We start from the raw sequence: 18,086 nt of genomic DNA on the forward strand, positions 1-18,086 counted from the left end.
ATCCCAATAAGCCAGGTAAAATTCGATGGGAAGGCCATCTGGACCTGGAGACTTCCCTCGACGACACGAACGCAACACGTCTTTCACATCGTCCCGTGACAACATCTCATCCAGTGACTGACGGTCAGATTCGGAGATGACAGTATCCAACTCATCTAACAGAAACGAACGTGCGACATCATCGGCAGCTGTCCGTCCGAACAATCTCTTAAAGTGGTCGGTGACGTGGGGAACGATCTCATGCTTCGCCGTGAGACGAGCACCAGTGTCCGTGATGAGGGTGGTAATGTCTTTCCTCCGCGCCAACCGTTTCTCGCGTGCCAAGTGGTAAAGCGTTGGCACTTCGTCAATGGTCTCACACTGCGGTCGGCTCCTGATCAGAACACCTTGTGCCTTGTGGAGGTGATGCTGGAGTATCTTGCTTGTAATTCTATTCAAACGTGCGCGTAAGTTTTGATCTGGCGCCACGGGCGCATCAAGCGCATCTTGGAGGCACTGTTGATAAAAGGCAATGGTGCGCCTCTCCCAAAATGACGCCTCCCTTGCATACCGCATCGCAACACTGCGCAACTGCGGTTTGGCTAGGTCGACCCACCATTGTAAGACCGAGGCATAGCTTCCCTGTTTTTCAGAACAAAGCTGCCACACGTTCTGAATCTCGCAACGTAAACCGGCGTCAGAGAGATGACGGGTATTGAGTTTCCAAACACGGGAAGGTGGCGCCTGCCTATTTGCCAGTAATTGCACGTCACACACAACACCGCAGTGATCGCTAAAGGCGACGGGATGTACCGCAACCCTCTGAAGATAGGTTTGAAGCGGCCGCGACACATAAATGCGATCAATTCTGCTGGCACCGTTCGCATAAAAATGTGTGTATTGCGTCGTGGTAGGATGAAAATGACGCCAAACATCGATCAAGTCATTTGTCACAATTAGTTGGGAAAGTTCCGGGCACATGGTAGCCGTGGGAAATTGATCGGCTGCGTCAGTAACACAGTTAAAATCGCCGCCAACTACTACATTGCGGGTCGACGCAAAAAACGGAACCACATCTTGATTAAAAAAAACAGAACGTGCACGTTTATGATCAGTGCCACTCGGCGCGTATATATTAATAAATGTGACATGCTGGATCGTACACGTAAGTAAGCGGCCATTCGGTAAAAATTGAACGTTAGTTGGTTGTAGTACAGTTTTATAAAGAACAGCGGTGCCACAAGTACCTTCAACGTTAATGTTATAGATGACATCATAACCAGGGACGTTATTGAAGCGCTTAACAGTAACTTCTTGGAGCAATGCCACGTCATAGCCTCCCAAAGTTAAAAAATCTATAAAACTTGCTATTTTATGCGCAGCTATGATGCGATTTACATTGAGTGATAAAACTGAGAAGATCTTTAGATGTTGACGAGCGGCGGCCATTTAAAACACAGATACTCAAGTATTAGCAAGAAAAATGAGAAACGGAAGACGCAGATGCAGCGTCTTAAGCACACCAATAAATCTGTCAAGAAGCACTGCAACCCATTACGTAATTCGTGGACAATACTGCGCAGAAAATTACTGTCAGCGTGCAGGAACAGCGTAACATAACGTCGCAGGTAAACGGGGCACGAATTACAGCAGGTCCGCCGAAAGCCGCTAATGGGATCCAGGGTCGTCCTCCTCCTGCTTCCACCAGGGCGTCTCCGTTGGTCGGTCGGTCGGTTGGGCGCGACCACCAGCGGTGTCTGTGTACGTGGCCTCGTCCGCCTGTGTTGTTGCTGTACCGGCGGCCGACGTCGCCGAATGCCTGCGTGTGCGCTGCGGCAGCTGCTCGCTACTTTGCTCGCTTTTGCGCTTCGCAGCATGCGCACCCTGTTCGCGGGCCGTATTTAAGAACACCTTGAGATGTGCAGTTTGTTCCCTTATACGCTCCTGGCGCGCAGAGCTGTCAGAGGCAGGGGGGCACGATGTCTGAACTTCACTCTCACTGCCACTCTCTGAGACAGGGGTGCACGGTAAATCATCTGACTGCTGACTCCTAGTACCCTTATGTTTATTTTTCTTTGTACGCCCTTTCCTCGGTGCCAGGGGAACCTCTTCAGGCGGCGGAGGCGGTGGTAAGGAGGTGTCCATCTCTTCCGAAATAGCAACTGGTGTATGATCCGAAACATCTGGGACCTCCTTAGCAACTGAATCCGATTCTACCACAGCCGAGGACAAAATGGGAGCGTCCTCCATTCGATCCTGTGGCGCGTCTACGGTAACATTCACCTCACTTGGTACATCCTCAGCACGAATAGGGTCGGCAGGGCGGGGTTGTGATACAGTGCCCGCTACTATTTCACTCAGTAGTGGCACAAAGTGGCCACCAGTAGCCGCAGCATCACTACGTGGGAGCTGCACGGGTCGTCTACGGGGACAATCAACACGTAAATGCTCAGTGGAATGACAAATTGAGCACGTGGGTGGCTGGCCGATATAAGTCACTTGAGCCCTACAGCCCGCAATCATTACGTAGGATGGAATGTGTTTCTTCAAGTCAATGCGGACACTACGTACTCCACTATTAACCTGGTACCGGTACGCACTAGACCACTTTTCGTTTACTACCGACAAGACAACGCCGTACTGAGTGAGAGCACGTGCAATCAAATCATTGCCGCATTCAGGGGGCACATTAAATACTCGAACCGTTCTAACACCATAACCCGAGGGCACAATCTGCACATCACTGACTGTGCCATCGACATGCCTAAATTTACGCACTCCGCCAAATTTTTCAACAAATTTTTCACAGATGTCGCCGGAAAAGAACTTCAAAAATAGCGAATATTGCGCGAAATCCAACTGAAAAGTGTCCACTAGATCTTCCGGGATTTTCAAATCTTCGAATATAAATTCGTGGATTTCAAAAGCGGTGGGCCGCAAAGCATTTCTATCGAACACAAACTGCGCAGTGTTTGCCCTAGTAACTGTCGACATGGTACTCACGTTGAAGAAACTTGAACACGTGGACCTCGAAACACTCGCTGAGCGCCGCCCCGCGATGTAAACAAAGCCGCAACCGCTCCGCTGCTCCGCGCGATGTGCGCGGATACGCTGTCCGAATGCGTCTGGATGTGCTCCCCTAGCCTGCCTCGAAATGCGCCTGCCAGGTACGATCACCTTCGGCCGCTGCCGACTGGCGGGAGGCCGACACAGCGCGGCGTGGGGGCGCCCGTTTGTGCGGTGGTGGTGTAAAGGTCAGCATAGTTGCCTTGCAAGCAGTTGATCCGGGTTCGATTCCCGGCCACCGCACTTTGCTCAGCTGACGCGAGAGCTGACGCTCTCAGATCGGCCTATATCAAAACGACAAGCCCGAGAAACGACTGAGAGAGGCAAGGAGAGGCGAGGCGGTGGACACACAGCACGCCCCTTCATTTCACGGTGGCGTCTCCCTCACTGAATCGGCCTGCAGCTGCGAAGACAAAGGAGAAAGAAAAATAGGAAGCAAAATTGCCAACAGTACCCTGTGTTCCCACGGGGTCACCCGCCCAAGCACTGACAAGGGCCAAAGTTGTTACACGTCGGCAATCGGGCATTTTCTTTCATTTTTTCTTTGCCGTATGAGAACCAGCGAATTCAACATATTGTGAGCATTGCCAAGGGAATGCTGCAGCGCTTCCCGACGAGTCGGGTTCGGATCCTCTGTCAACGTCCACGCAGGGTGATGATCTTTTGGTCATCACACTCGCCAGCTGAGATCGGCGCTGCCTTTTCGCAGTAGTAAAAGAGTAGTGGCCCGTGGGGGGATCGAACCCACGACCTTCGCGTTATTAGCACGACGCTCTAACCAACTGAGCTAACTGCGGTTTGAATGCTGTAGCGCTTCCCGACGAGTCGGGTTCGGATCCTCTGTCAACTTCCACGCAGGGTGATGATCTTCTGGTCATCACACTCGCCAGCTGAAATCGGCGCTGCCTTTTCGTAGTAGTAAAAGAGTAGTGGCCCGTGGGGGGATCGAACCCACGACCTTCGCGTTATTAGCACGACGCTCTAACCAACTGAGCTAACGGGCCTCGGCAGATGCAGTTGCTCAGCCCTACGCTGGAAACAGGTGGCATGAAGCCATACACCATTTCTATGGTCGTCGTGTGTCTGCTTCCCTAGTCTATATTCTGCTGACGGTCACGAAACAGTAGCTATATTGCGAGCAGGACGGGAAACGGCCGCTCGGACAGCTCAAACCTGTCACGATTCGTGTGGAAAAAATTCCGTTCCGGTACCGGGAATCGAACCCGGGCCTCCTGAGTGAAAGCCAGGTATCCTAGCCACTAGACCACACCGGATGTGGCCGTTTCGTTCGACCGTTCGCACGGTCGCTTGTCGCATTTCGTGTCGAGTGCCGCGTCGGCGCCCCTCTCTCTTTGCGAGCATCTTTGCATATACTGACTGGCAAGGCGCGCACCTCAAACGTCGCAGAGCAATGCTTTTGGCTTCATGCTCTGCTGGGAGAAGAGGAAAAGGGAAGCTGTAAGTAGCAATAACAGGAAGTAAACATTTTCCCGCTGAAGCGTTGAAACGTTGTGGATAACAAACAAGAAATACGTTGGCGCCCTAGCAACAGCACCACCATCAGTCACAGAAAATTAAATGCCCCGGGTGAGGATCGAACTCACGACCTTAAGATTATGAGACTTACGCGCTGCCTACTGCGCTACCGAGGCACGGGTGCACCGCTTGTCCTGCAAACTGGGTAAATGCCGTACCCAATATTAGACATAGAGACACTGTACTTCCTGGATAACGTGTTCTGTTGCTACACGTGCACTGCCGGCCCAGTTGATTGCGGTGCTGCTGCAGCTGTTGCAACGATAGGCAGCACTCCTTGTCGTTAAAGTTCAGAGCCTCGGAGGCACCCGGACCCGGCAACTTGTGAGGCCAGGCCGACGCTAGTCTGTAGAACATGATGCGAGCGTCCTAGTGGGGACCCGCGAGTGCTGCGTTCTCGGTCCTTCTCAAGGGAAATCCAGCTACACATTCTTGTGGATCGTGCATCTCAAGCGCTCAAGCCACGCGGCAGCATCATCGCGGGAAAAGCAAAATGATGCATCGGCCGGGAATCGAACCCGGGCCGCCCGCGTGGCAGGCGAACATTCTACCACTATTTTTTTTTCTTTTTTTCTTTTTTTTTTTTTAGGGCCTCCCAACTCCCCTTATAGCCCTCCTTACTCTCACCAAAATATGCCTTCTTCGGCGAGCTTCATCGCTATATTTGCTTCACTGTCGAACTTCGTGGAACAGTGGTATAACTTAAAACAAAATCATCTTCTGCTCAGTATGTGTGGTGTCTTCTTCCACAGAAAAATGGAGAACTAAGAGAAATTTTATCGCGGAATTCGTGGACGGTCTTCTTTCCTCCGCTGGTTCAACTCTTCTGCTCGTAGTGCAACTAAACTCATATTCCGCTTAAAAGGAAAATATATTGTCCCTCCTGACTAACGTCAGTCACTCCGATGTAGCAGAGAGTTGTTACAAAACAGGTGTCAACGAAGCACAACAGCACAACATGAGAGTTTATGTCGATGTGTGCATCACACGAAAGAAACGGAAATCACAGGAAAGTAATAAAAAGAAATCGCGACAGTCCGGGAACAGAATTTAAGAGATTGGAAAAAAAAAACACTCCTGCAACTATGAATGTTCCACACAAACAGGCTGTATCTTCTAAAATACCCATGAAGTCTTGTGAACAAAATAAAATTCCTCAAAATTAAAAGGGCACTCCTCCCTTGGAGACAAAACCAGAACGACCCGTAGTGTGGGTGTGGCACAAGTCACCAACCAGAACGCAAATAAAACAAATAAAAGAAGGAAAAAGAAATTAAAAATGGAACGCGTCAGCTCAGTAAATCTCAGTTCAAGGTGTTTGCCGCAGTTCCATTTCATAGCCGTAATCCAAGGCCGCCTTCAAAAAATTCGCAAACAATTCGCGAAATTGAACGCAATCCTTCAGTGTCATATACTGGGCCCACAAATAATCCAGGTAAATCACAGTATCAGTGACGGCCATATCGATAAGGGCATAAATCGTATGCCCTAAGATCCAGACAGTGGCGTTATTTTTCGTCCGCGGGAAAGCTTTGAAGTTAGGCACTATCACACGACGAACAGTCACAAGGTGAGGAGGCGTTCTATTAATGTGGGCGACCATTCGTTGACACAGCCGCCATACCGTCGACACCGATGCACACTCAAAACGATGTTCTCGTGTGTCCACAGCACCACATCTACCACAGTTGGCAGAGGGAAGGAGATGAATGTCGGCAAGCCGCTGGTTCGTCGCTAGGGTGTTGTTGACGATCTTAAACCAGAGCGCACTCACGTCCGACGGCAACACCGGGTTGTTGATGTTTGCCCACACGTTCACCCATTCCACTGTGGGGTTCCGGAACACCAGTTTATGACGCGGAGGTTGTCCAGTCAGGGCAACGTAGAGTCCGCGGGCGGTCCTGTGTCTGTCGGTAGCCGTTGACAGAGCGTAGCTCCTCGTTAAAAAGTACTCCCGTATGTAGGACATCTTATACGGGATGGCCGCGAGAGAGACGGGCGCCGCTTCAGAGTGTGGGCGGTAGAGCTCCAGGAGTGCCGCGGTGGTTCCTGCCGGGTTGTCGGACTGCAGGGTGGCTGTCCGGTGGACGAGCAGCGCGCCACATTTGCGTGGAACGTCGGTGAATCCGAGGCCGCCCAGCTGCCTGTCGATGACACAGGTCGAAGCCTTGACTTTAAAAATTTCATGCCGCCACAGGAGCCAGTAGACTGCCTGCGAAATCGCCCTCCCGATCGGCTTCGGAACACTAAGCAGTTGGGCGATGTACTACGCATTCGATAAGATGAATGTGTTAATGACAGCCACACGTTGATGTAAGTTGAGGCGGCGACCTGAGTGGCTGCGACATAGGGCCTTCACAGTGCCAAGAATGCGTCTCCAGTTTAAAACTTGCATTTTTTGTGGGCACGCTACAATGTCGAGTCCTAAAATTTTGTGGGTGCGCACAACACGGAACCAGTCCCGTTCAGCTGACAGTCCCCGACGACCTAGTGGTATCAATACAGTTTTCCGCGTATTCAGAACGGCGCCAGAGGCACGTTCGTACAATAGCAGAACATCGCGAACTCTGTCCAAGTCACGTGCCCGCCCCATGAAAAGCCCCACGTCGTCAGCATAGGCAGCACATGTGAGAGAGACGTGACAGACCTGGACACCTGCAATGATTCGACCGACTGCGCGCAAAAACGGGTCGAGCGCAATGACAAATAGGAGCATTGATAAAGGACAGCCCTGTCTGACGGATCTTGTAATAGGAATGGGCGGCGACTGCCAACCATTGATGACAATTACGGACGTCGCCGACGTTAAAAGATTCCGTATAGCATCGAGAAAGTGGCCGCCGAACCCCAGTTTTGTCATGACGGACAGAAGATAATCGTGCCCGATACGGTCGAATGCATTGGCAAAGTCGATGGAGAGAATGCCAGCGGACAGGTCATTAATGGCTGCGTACGCGACCACGTCTCGGTATGAAGCCGCAGCGTGAAAAATGCTACGGTGTTGCACACCACACGACTGAAAGGGACTGATTATCTTGTCCATGACCACACTGAGTTTCGTTGCGAGGCATCGTGCCGCCAGTTTATAGTCTGCATTTAAAAGTGTGATAGGGCGTAATGCCTCAACACGGCATGCTGTCGGTGTCTTCGGAATTAATATAATACGCCCTGCAACGAACTGCGAAGGGACAGCAGCACCACGAACAATTTCATTTATCATGATCGTCAATGTCTCACCGAAAATATCCCAATAAGCCAGGTAAAATTCGATGGGAAGGCCATCTGGACCTGGAGACTTCCCTCGACGACACGAACGCAACACGTCTTTCACATCGTCCCGTGACATCATCTCATCCAGTGACTGACGGTCAGATTCGGAGATGACAGTATCCAATTCATCTAACAGAAAGGAACGTCCGACATCATCGGCAGCTGTCCGTCCGAACAATCTCTTAAAGTGGTCGGTGACGTGGGGAACGATCTCATGCTTCGCCGTGAGACGAGCACCAGTGTCCGTGATGAGGGTGGTAATGTCTTTCCTCCGCGCCAACCGTTTCTCGCGTGCCAAGTGGTAAAGCGTTGGCACTTCGTCAATGGTCTCACACTGCGGTCGGCTCCTGATCAGAACACCTTGTGCCTTGTGGAGGTGATGCTGGAGTATCTTGCTTTTAATTCTATTCAAACGTGCGTGTAAGTTTTGATCTGGCGCCACGGGCGCATCAAGCGCATCTTGGAGGCACTGTTGATAAAAGGCAATGGTGCGCCTCTCCCAAAATGACGCTTCCCTTGCATACCGCATCGCAACACTGCGCAACTGCGGTTTGGTTAAGTCGACCCACCATTGTAAGACCGAGGCATAACTTCCCCGTTTTTCAGAACAAAACTGCCACACGTTCTGAATCTCGCAACGTAAACCGGCGTCAGAGAGATGACGGGTATTGAGTTTCCAAACACGGGAAGGTGGCGCCTGCCTATTTGCCAGTAATTGCACGTCACACACAACACCGCAGTGATCGCTAAAGGCGACGGGATGTACCGCAACCCTCTGAAGATAGGTTTGAAGCGGCCGCGACACATAAATGCGATCAATTCTGCTGGCACCGTTCGCATAAAAATGTGTGTATTGCGTCGTGGTAGGATGAAAATGACGCCAAACATCGATCAAGTCATTTGTCACAATTAGTTGGGAAAGTTCCGGGCACATGGTAGCCGTGGGAAATTGATCGGCTCCGGCAGTAACACAGTTAAAATCGCCGCCAACTACTACATTGCGGGTCGACGCAAAAAACGGAACCACATCTTGATTAAAAAAAACAGAACGTGCACGTTTATGATCAGTGCCACTCGGCGCGTATATATTAATAAATGTGACATCCTGGATCGTACACGTAAGTAAGCGGCCATTCGGTAAAATTTGAACGTTAGTTGGTTGTAATACAGTTTTATAAAGAACAGCGGTGCCACAAGTACCTTCAACGTTAATGTTATAGATGACATCATAACCAGGGACGTTATTGAAGCGCTTAACAGTAACTTCTTGGAGCAATGCAACGTCATAGCCTCCCAAAGTTAAAAAGTCTATAAAACTTGCTATTTTATGCGCAGCTATGATGCGATTTACATTGAGTGATAAAACTGAGAAGATCTTTAGATGTTGACGAGCGGCGGCCATTTAAAACACAGACACTAAAGTATTAGCAAGAAAAATGAAAAACGGAAGACGCAGATGCAGCGTCTCAAGCACACCAATAAAACTGTCAAGAAGCACTGCAACCCATTACGTAACTCGTGGACAATACTGTGCAGAAAATTACTGTCAGCGTGCAGGAAACAGCGTAACATAACGTCGCAGGTAAACGGGGCACGAATTACAGCAGGTCCGCCGAAAGCCGCTAATGGGATCCAGGGTCGTCCTCCTGCTGCTTCCACCAGGGCGTCTCCGTTGGTCGGTCGGTCGGTTGGGCGCGACCACCAGCGGTGTCTGTGTACGTGGCCTCGTCCGCCTGTGTTGTTGCTGTACCGGCGGCCGACGTCGCCGAATGCCTGCGCGTGCGCTGCGGCAGCTGCTCGCTACTTTGCTCGCTTTTGCGCTTCGCAGCATGCGCACCCTGTTCGCGGGCCGTATTTAAGAACACCTTGAGATGTGCAGTTTGTTCCCTTATACGCTCCTGGCGCGCAGAGCTGTCAGAGGCAGGGGGGCACGATGTCTGAACTTCACTCTCACTGCCACTCTCTGAGACAGGGGTGCACGGTAAATCATCTGACTGCTGACTCCTAGTACCCTTATGTTTATTTTTCTTTGTACGCCCTTTCCTCGGTGCCAGGGGAACCTCTTCAGGCGGCGGAGGCGGTGGTAGGGAGGTGTCCATCTCTTCCGAAATAGCAACTGGTGCATGATCCGAAACATCTGGGACCTCCTTAGCAACTGAATCCGATTCTACTACAGCCGAGGACAAAATGGGAGCGTCCTCCATTCGTTCCTGTGGCGCGTCTACAGTAACATTCACCTCACTTGGTACATCCTCAGCACGAATAGGGTCGGCAGGGCGGGGTTGTGATACAGTGCCCGCTACTATTTCACTCAGCAGTGGCACAAAGTGGCCACCAGTAGCCGCAGCATCACTACGTGGGAGCTGCACGGGTCGTCTACGGGGACAATCAACACGTAAATGCTCAGTGGAATGACAAATTGAGCATGTGGGTGGCTGGCCGATATAAGTCACTTGAGCCCTACAGCCCGCAATCATTACGTAGGATGGAATGTGCTTCTTCAGGTCAATGCGGACACTACGTACTCCACTATTAACCTGGTACCGGTACGCACTAGACCACTTTTCGTTTACTACCGACAAGACAACGCCGTACTGAGTGAGAGCACGTGCAATTAAATCATTGCCGCATTCAGGGGGCACATTAAATACTCGGACCGTTCTAACACCATAACCCGAGGGCACAATCTGCACATCACTGACTGTGCCATCGACATGCCTAAATTTACGCACTCCGCCAAATTTTTCAACAAATCTCTCACAGATGTCGCCGGAAAAGAACTTCAAAAATAGCGAATATTGCGCGAAATCCAACTGAAAAGTGTCCACTAGATCTTCCGGGCTTTTCAAATCTTCGAATATAAATTCGTGGATTTCAAAAGCGGTGGGCCGCAAAGCATTTCGATCGAACACAAACTGCGCAGTGTTTGCCCTAGTAACTGTCGACATGGTACTCACGTTGAAGAAACTTGAACACGTGGACCTCGAAACACTCGCTGAGCGCCGCCCCGCGATGCAAACAAAGCCGCAACCGCTCCGCTGCTCCGCGCGATGTGCGCGGATACGCTGTCCGAATGCGTCTGGATGTGCTCCCCTAGCCTGCCTCGAAATGCGCCTGCCAGGTACGATCACTTTCGGCCGCTGCCGACTGGCGGGAAGCCGACACAGCGCGGACGCGCGGCGGTCGCTTGTGCGGTGGTGGTGTAATGGTCAGCATAGTTGCCTTCCAAGCAGTTGATCCGGGTTCGATTCCCGGCCACCGCAGCAGGCTTTTAATTTCGCGTATGAGTACTTTTGCCACGCGCTCTTAAATTATTGTTTTTTCGCCCTCTTACTCGCTGCATACCAGCCCTTAGTGTGTCTCGACTTGTCTCGACTTTGCTCAGCTGACGCGAGAGCTGACGCTCTCAAATCGGCCTTTATCAAAACGACAAGCACGAGAAACGACTGAGAGAGCTAAGGAGAGGCGAGGCGATGGACACACAGCACGTCCCCTTCATTTCACGGTGGCGTCTCCCTGACCGAATCGGGCTGTAGCTCCGAAAACAAAGGAGAAACAAAAATAGGAAGTAAAAGTGCAAATAGTGCCCTGTGTTCCCATGCGCTCACCCGCCCAAGTACTGACAAGGGCCAAAGTTGTTACGCATCGGCAATCGGACACTTTCTTTCATTTTCTCTTTATCGGTTGAGAACCAGTGTATTCAAGATATTATGGCCATTGCCGAGTGAATGCTGTAGCGCTTCCCGACGAGTCGGGTTCGGATCCTCTGTCAACTTCCACGCAGGGTGATGATCTTCTGGTCATCACACTCGCCAGCTGAAATCGGCGCTGCCTTTTCGTAGTAGTAAAAGAGTAGTGGCCCGTGGGGGGATCGAACCCACGACCTTCGCGTTATTAGCACGACGCTCTAACCAACTGAGCTAACGGGCCTCGGCAGATGCAGTTGCTCAGCCCTACGCTGGAAACAGGTGGCATGAAGCCATACACCATTTCTATGGTCGTCGTGTGTCTGCTTCCCTAGTCTATATTCTGCTGACGGTCACGAAACAGTAGCTATATTGCGAGCAGGACGGGAAACGGCCGCTCGGACAGCTCAAACCTGTCACGATTCGTGTGGAAAAAATTCCGTTCCGGTACCGGGAATCGAACCCGGGCCTCCTGGGTGAAAGCCAGGTATCCTAGCCACTAGACCACACCGGATGTGGCCGTTTCGTTCGACCGTTCGTACGGTCGCTTGTCGCATTTCGTGTCGAGTGCCGCGTCGGCGCCCCTCTCTCTTTGCGAGCATCTTTGCACATAGTGACTGGCAAGGCGCGCACCTCAAACGTCGCAGAGCAATGCTTTTGGCTTCATGCTCTGCTGGGAGAAGAGGAAAAGGGAAGCTGTAAGTAGCAATAACAGGAAGTAAACATTTTCCCGCTGAAGCGTTGAAACGTTGTGGATAACAAACAAGAAATACGTTGGCGCCCTAGCAACAGCACCACCATCAGTCACAGAAAATTAAATGCCCCGGGTGAGGATCGAACTCACGACCTTAAGATTATGAGACTTACGCGCTGCCTACTGCGCTACCGAGGCACGGGTGCACCGCTTGTCCTGCAAACTGGGTAAATGCCGTACCCAATATTAGACGTAGAGACACTGTACTTCCTGGATAACGTGTTCTGTTGCTACACGTGCACTGCCGGCCCAGTTGATTGCGGTGCTGCTGCAGCTGTTGCAACGATAGGCAGCACTCCTTGTCGTTAAAGTTCAGAGCCTCGGAGGCACCCGGACCCGGCAACTTGTGAGGCCAGGCCGACGCTAGTCTGTAGAACATGATGCGAGCGTCCTAGTGGGGACCCGCGAGTGCTGCGTTCTCGGTCCTTCTCAAGGGAAATCCAGCTACACATTCTTGTGGATCGTGCATCTCAAGCGCTCAAGCCACGCGGCAGCATCATCGCGGGAAAAGCAAAATGATGCATCGGCCGGGAATCGAACCCGGGCCGCCCGCGTGGCAGGCGAGCATTCTACCACTGAACCACCGATGCTGGGGCCAGCGGTAACTTGACGCTGCTTCCCGAGCAGATGTCTCAAGGGAAAGTGGGACTGCCGTCAAGCGCCGTAGCATTCTGTGGGAAAGATGCTGCAGACGCTGAATCCTGCACTGCACTGCTTAAAAATGCCGCCAGAACGCGGTCCTCTGCGTACTCTTGCGTCGCCGGCGCCCAACTCTTGCCAAAGGATGCGAAATGTGCGCGGATACGCTGTCCGAATGCGTCTGGATGTGCTCCCCTAGCCTGCCTCGAAATGCGCCTGCCAGGTACGATCACCTTCGGCCGCTGCCGACTGGCGGGAAGCCGATACAGCGCGGACGCGCTGCGCTCGCTTGTGCGGTGGTGGTGTAATGGTCAGCATAGTTGCCTTCCAAGCAGTTGATCCGGGTTCGATTCCCGGCCACCGCAGCAGGCTTTTAATTTCGCGTATGAGTACTTTTGCCACGCGCTCTTAAATTATTGTTTTTTCGCCGTCTTACTCGCTGCATACCAGCCCTTAGTGTGTCTCGACTTTGCTCAGCTGACGCGAGAGCTGACGCTCTCAAATCGGCCTTTATCAAAACGACAAGCACGAGAAACGACTGAGAGAGCTAAGGAGAGGCGAGGCGATGGACACACAGCACGTCCCCTTCATTTCACGGTGGCGTCTCCCTGACCGAATCGGGCTGTAGCTCCGAAAACAAAGGAGAAACAAAAATAGGAAGTAAAAGTGCAAATAGTGCCCTGTGTTCCCATGCGCTCACCCGCCCAAGTACTGACAAGGGCCAAAGTTGTTACGCATCGGCAATCGGACACTTTCTTTCATTTTCTCTTTATCGGTTGAGAACCAGTGTATTCAAGATATTATGGCCATTGCCGAGTGAATGCTGTAGCGCTTCCCGACGAGTCGGGTTCGGATCCTCTGTCAACTTCCACGCAGGGTGATGATCTTCTGGTCATCACACTCGCCAGCTGAAATCGGCGCTGCCTTTTCGTAGTAGTAAAAGAGTAGTGGCCCGTGGGGGGATCGAACCCACGACCTTCGCGTTATTAGCACGACGCTCTAACCAACTGAGCTAACGGGCCTCGGCAGATGCAGTTGCTCAGCCCTACGCTGGAAACAGGTGGCATGAAGCCATACACCATTTCTATGGTCGTCGTGTGTCTGCTTCCCTAGTCTATATTCTGCTGACGGTCACGAAACAGTAGCTATATTGCGAGCAGGACGGGAAACGGCCGCTCGGACAGCTCAAACCTGTCACGATTCGTGTGGAAAAAATTCCGTTCCGGTACCGGGAATCGAACCCGGGCCTCCTGGGTGAAAGCCAGGTATCCTAGCCACTAGACCACACCGGATGTGGCCGTTTCGTTCGACCGTTCGTACGGTCGCTTGTCGCATTTCGTGTCGAGTGCCGCGTCGGCGCCCCTCTCTCTTTGCGAGCATCTTTGCACATAGTGACTGGCAAGGCGCGCACCTCAAACGTCGCAGAGCAATGCTTTTGGCTTCATGCTCTGCTGGGAGAAGAGGAAAAGGGAAGCTGTAAGTAGCAATAACAGGAAGTAAACATTTTCCCGCTGAAGCGTTGAAACGTTGTGGATAACAAACAAGAAATACGTTGGCGCCCTAGCAACAGCACCACCATCAGTCACAGAAAATTAAATGCCCCGGGTGAGGATCGAACTCACGACCTTAAGATTATGAGACTTACGCGCTGCCTACTGCGCTACCGAGGCACGGGTGCACCGCTTGTCCTGCAAACTGGGTAAATGCCGTACCCAATATTAGACGTAGAGACACTGTACTTCCTGGATAACGTGTTCTGTTGCTACACGTGCACTGCCGGCCCAGTTGATTGCGGTGCTGCTGCAGCTGTTGCAACGATAGGCAGCACTCCTTGTCGTTAAAGTTCAGAGCCTCGGAGGCACCCGGACCCGGCAACTTGTGAGGCCAGGCCGACGCTAGTCTGTAGAACATGATGCGAGCGTCCTAGTGGGGACCCGCGAGTGCTGCGTTCTCGGTCCTTCTCAAGGGAAATCCAGCTACACATTCTTGTGGATCGTGCATCTCAAGCGCTCAAGCCACGCGGCAGCATCATCGCGGGAAAAGCAAAATGATGCATCGGCCGGGAATCGAACCCGGGCCGCCCGCGTGGCAGGCGAGCATTCTACCACTGAACCACCGATGCTGGGGCCAGCGGTAACTTGACGCTGCTTCCCGAGCAGATGTCTCAAGGGAAAGTGGGACTGCCGTCAAGCGCCGTAGCATTCTGTGGGAAAGATGCTGCAGACGCTGAATCCTGCACTGCACTGCTTAAAAATGCCGCCAGAACGCGGTCCTCTGCGTACTCTTGCGTCGCCGGCGCCCAACTCTTGCCAAAGGATGCGAAATGTGCGCGGATACGCTGTCCGAATGCGTCTGGATGTGCTCCCCTAGCCTGCCTCGAAATGCGCCTGCCAGGTACGATCACCTTCGGCCGCTGCCGACTGGCGGGAAGCCGATACAGCGCGGACGCGCTGCGCTCGCTTGTGCGGTGGTGGTGTAATGGTCAGCATAGTTGCCTTCCAAGCAGTTGATCCGGGTTCGATTCCCGGCCACCGCAGCAGGCTTTTAATTTCGCGTATGAGTACTTTTGCCACGCGCTCTTAAATTATTGTTTTTTCGCCGTCTTACTCGGTGCATACCAGCCCTTAGTGTGTCTCGACTTTGCTCAGCTGACGCGAGAGCTGACGCTCTCAAATCGGCCTTTATCAAAACGACAAGCACGAGAAACGACTGAGAGAGCTAAGGAGAGGCGAGGCGATGGACACACAGCACGTCCCCTTCATTTCACGGTGGCGTCTCCCTGACCGAATCGGGCTGTAGCTCCGAAAACAAAGGAGAAACAAAAATAGGAAGTAAAAGTGCAAATAGTGCCCTGTGTTCCCATGCGCTCACCCGCCCAAGTACTGACAAGGGCCAAAGTTGTTACGCATCGGCAATCGGACACTTTCTTTCATTTTCTCTTTATCGGTTGAGAACCAGTGTATTCAAGATATTATGGCCATTGCCGAGTGAATGCTGTAGCGCTTCCCGACGAGTCGGGTTCGGATCCTCTGTCAACTTCCACGCAGGGTGATGATCTTCTGGTCATCACACTCGCCAGCTGAAATCGGCGCTGCCTTTTCGTAGTAGTAAAAGAGTAGTGGCCCGTGGGGGGATCGAACCCACGACCTTCGCGTTATTAGCACGACGCTCTAACCAACTGAGCTAACGGGCCTCGGCAGATGCAGTTGCTCAGCCCTACGCTGGAAACAGGTGGCATGAAGCCATACACCATTTCTATGGTCGTCGTGTGTCTGCTTCCCTAGTCTATATTCTGCTGACGGTCACGAAACAGTAGCTATATTGCGAGCAGGACGGGAAACGGCCGCTCGGACAGCTCAAACCTGTCACGATTCGTGTGGAAAAAATTCCGTTCCGGTACCGGGAATCGAACCCGGGCCTCCTGGGTGAAAGCCAGGTATCCTAGCCACTAGACCACACCGGATGTGGCCGTTTCGTTCGACCGTTCGTACGGTCGCTTGTCGCATTTCGTGTCGAGTGCCGCGTCGGCGCCCCTCTCTCTTTGCGAGCATCTTTGCACATAGTGACTGGCAAGGCGCGCACCTCAAACGTCGCAGAGCAATGCTTTTGGCTTCATGCTCTGCTGGGAGAAGAGGAAAAGGGAAGCTGTAAGTAGCAATAACAGGAAGTAAACATTTTCCCGCTGAAGCGTTGAAACGTTGTGGATAACAAACAAGAAATACGTTGGCGCCCTAGCAACAGCACCACCATCAGTCACAGAAAATTAAATGCCCCGGGTGAGGATCGAACTCACGACCTTAAGATTATGAGACTTACGCGCTGCCTACTGCGCTACCGAGGCACGGGTGCACCGCTTGTCCTGCAAACTGGGTAAATGCCGTACCCAATATTAGACGTAGAGACACTGTACTTCCTGGATAACGTGTTCTGTTGCTACACGTGCACTGCCGGCCCAGTTGATTGCGGTGCTGCTGCAGCTGTTGCAACGATAGGCAGCACTCCTTGTCGTTAAAGTTCAGAGCCTCGGAGGCACCCGGACCCGGCAACTTGTGAGGCCAGGCCGACGCTAGTCTGTAGAACATGATGCGAGCGTCCTAGTGGGGACCCGCGAGTGCTGCGTTCTCGGTCCTTCTCAAGGGAAATCCAGCTACACATTCTTGTGGATCGTGCATCTCAAGCGCTCAAGCCACGCGGCAGCATCATCGCGGGAAAAGCAAAATGATGCATCGGCCGGGAATCGAACCCGGGCCGCCCGCGTGGCAGGCGAGCATTCTACCACTGAACCACCGATGCTGGGGCCAGCGGTAACTTGACGCTGCTTCCCGAGCAGATGTCTCAAGGGAAAGTGGGACTGCCGTCAAGCGCCGTAGCATTCTGTGGGAAAGATGCTGCAGACGCTGAATCCTGCACTGCACTGCTTAAAAATGCCGCCAGAACGCGGTCCTCTGCGTACTCTTGCGTCGCCGGCGCCCAACTCTTGCCAAAGGATGCGAAATGTGCGCGGATACGCTGTCCGAATGCGTCTGGATGTGCTCCCCTAGCCTGCCTCGAAATGCGCCTGCCAGGTACGATCACCTTCGGCCGCTGCCGACTGGCGGGAAGCCGATACAGCGCGGACGCGCTGCGCTCGCTTGTGCGGTGGTGGTGTAATGGTCAGCATAGTTGCCTTCCAAGCAGTTGATCCGGGTTCGATTCCCGGCCACCGCAGCAGGCTTTTAATTTCGCGTATGAGTACTTTTGCCACGCGCTCTTAAATTATTGTTTTTTCGCCCTCTTACTCGCTGCATACCAGCCCTTAGTGTGTCTCGACTTTGCTCAGCTGACGCGAGAGCTGACGCTCTCAAATCGGCCTTTATCAAAACGACAAGCACGAGAAACGACTGAGAGAGCTAAGGAGAGGCGAGGCGATGGACACACAGCACGTCCCCTTCATTTCACGGTGGCGTCTCCCTGACCGAATCGGGCTGTAGCTCCGAAAACAAAGGAGAAACAAAAATAGGAAGTAAAAGTGCAAATAGTGCCCTGTGTTCCCATGCGCTCACCCGCCCAAGTACTGACAAGGGCCAAAGTTGTTACGCATCGGCAATCGGACACTTTCTTTCATTTTCTCTTTATCGGTTGAGAACCAGTGTATTCAAGATATTATGGCCATTGCC

At 52.4% G+C, this 18,086-nt stretch overlaps 21 non-coding genes across 21 annotated transcripts; 5 read left to right on the forward strand and 16 right to left on the reverse strand.

The window, feature by feature from the left end:
• Positions 1-3,216: 3,216 nt before the first annotated feature.
• Positions 3,217-3,288, forward strand: Trnaa-ugc. Its single transcript has one exon. It is a non-coding gene; the product is annotated as a tRNA-Ala (tRNA).
• Positions 3,289-3,768: 480 nt separating this feature from the next.
• On the reverse strand, positions 3,769-3,840 carry Trnai-aau. Its single transcript has one exon. It is a non-coding gene; the product is annotated as a tRNA-Ile (tRNA).
• Positions 3,841-3,975: 135 nt separating this feature from the next.
• On the reverse strand, positions 3,976-4,049 carry Trnai-aau. The gene has a single exon. It is a non-coding gene; the product is annotated as a tRNA-Ile (tRNA).
• Positions 4,050-4,247: 198 nt separating this feature from the next.
• Trnae-uuc lies at positions 4,248-4,319 on the reverse strand. The gene has a single exon. It is a non-coding gene; the product is annotated as a tRNA-Glu (tRNA).
• A 305-nt stretch (positions 4,320-4,624) lies between these two features.
• Positions 4,625-4,697, reverse strand: Trnam-cau. Its single transcript has one exon. It is a non-coding gene; the product is annotated as a tRNA-Met (tRNA).
• Positions 4,698-11,042: 6,345 nt separating this feature from the next.
• On the forward strand, positions 11,043-11,114 carry Trnag-ucc. The gene has a single exon. It is a non-coding gene; the product is annotated as a tRNA-Gly (tRNA).
• Positions 11,115-11,707: 593 nt separating this feature from the next.
• On the reverse strand, positions 11,708-11,781 carry Trnai-aau. The gene has a single exon. It is a non-coding gene; the product is annotated as a tRNA-Ile (tRNA).
• Positions 11,782-11,979: 198 nt separating this feature from the next.
• Trnae-uuc lies at positions 11,980-12,051 on the reverse strand. The gene has a single exon. It is a non-coding gene; the product is annotated as a tRNA-Glu (tRNA).
• A 305-nt stretch (positions 12,052-12,356) lies between these two features.
• Positions 12,357-12,429, reverse strand: Trnam-cau. The gene has a single exon. It is a non-coding gene; the product is annotated as a tRNA-Met (tRNA).
• Positions 12,430-12,810: 381 nt separating this feature from the next.
• On the reverse strand, positions 12,811-12,881 carry Trnag-gcc. The gene has a single exon. It is a non-coding gene; the product is annotated as a tRNA-Gly (tRNA).
• A 342-nt stretch (positions 12,882-13,223) lies between these two features.
• Positions 13,224-13,295, forward strand: Trnag-ucc. The gene has a single exon. It is a non-coding gene; the product is annotated as a tRNA-Gly (tRNA).
• Positions 13,296-13,878: 583 nt separating this feature from the next.
• Trnai-aau lies at positions 13,879-13,952 on the reverse strand. Its single transcript has one exon. It is a non-coding gene; the product is annotated as a tRNA-Ile (tRNA).
• Positions 13,953-14,150: 198 nt separating this feature from the next.
• On the reverse strand, positions 14,151-14,222 carry Trnae-uuc. Its single transcript has one exon. It is a non-coding gene; the product is annotated as a tRNA-Glu (tRNA).
• Positions 14,223-14,527: 305 nt separating this feature from the next.
• On the reverse strand, positions 14,528-14,600 carry Trnam-cau. The gene has a single exon. It is a non-coding gene; the product is annotated as a tRNA-Met (tRNA).
• A 381-nt stretch (positions 14,601-14,981) lies between these two features.
• On the reverse strand, positions 14,982-15,052 carry Trnag-gcc. The gene has a single exon. It is a non-coding gene; the product is annotated as a tRNA-Gly (tRNA).
• A 342-nt stretch (positions 15,053-15,394) lies between these two features.
• On the forward strand, positions 15,395-15,466 carry Trnag-ucc. The gene has a single exon. It is a non-coding gene; the product is annotated as a tRNA-Gly (tRNA).
• A 583-nt stretch (positions 15,467-16,049) lies between these two features.
• Positions 16,050-16,123, reverse strand: Trnai-aau. Its single transcript has one exon. It is a non-coding gene; the product is annotated as a tRNA-Ile (tRNA).
• Positions 16,124-16,321: 198 nt separating this feature from the next.
• Trnae-uuc lies at positions 16,322-16,393 on the reverse strand. The gene has a single exon. It is a non-coding gene; the product is annotated as a tRNA-Glu (tRNA).
• Positions 16,394-16,698: 305 nt separating this feature from the next.
• Positions 16,699-16,771, reverse strand: Trnam-cau. Its single transcript has one exon. It is a non-coding gene; the product is annotated as a tRNA-Met (tRNA).
• Positions 16,772-17,152: 381 nt separating this feature from the next.
• Positions 17,153-17,223, reverse strand: Trnag-gcc. The gene has a single exon. It is a non-coding gene; the product is annotated as a tRNA-Gly (tRNA).
• A 342-nt stretch (positions 17,224-17,565) lies between these two features.
• On the forward strand, positions 17,566-17,637 carry Trnag-ucc. The gene has a single exon. It is a non-coding gene; the product is annotated as a tRNA-Gly (tRNA).
• Positions 17,638-18,086: the final 449 nt, after the last annotated feature.

This window comes from Schistocerca americana, chromosome 2, assembly GCF_021461395.2.
Source record: "Schistocerca americana isolate TAMUIC-IGC-003095 chromosome 2, iqSchAmer2.1, whole genome shotgun sequence".
Taxonomy (NCBI): Eukaryota; Metazoa; Arthropoda; class Insecta; order Orthoptera; family Acrididae; genus Schistocerca; species Schistocerca americana.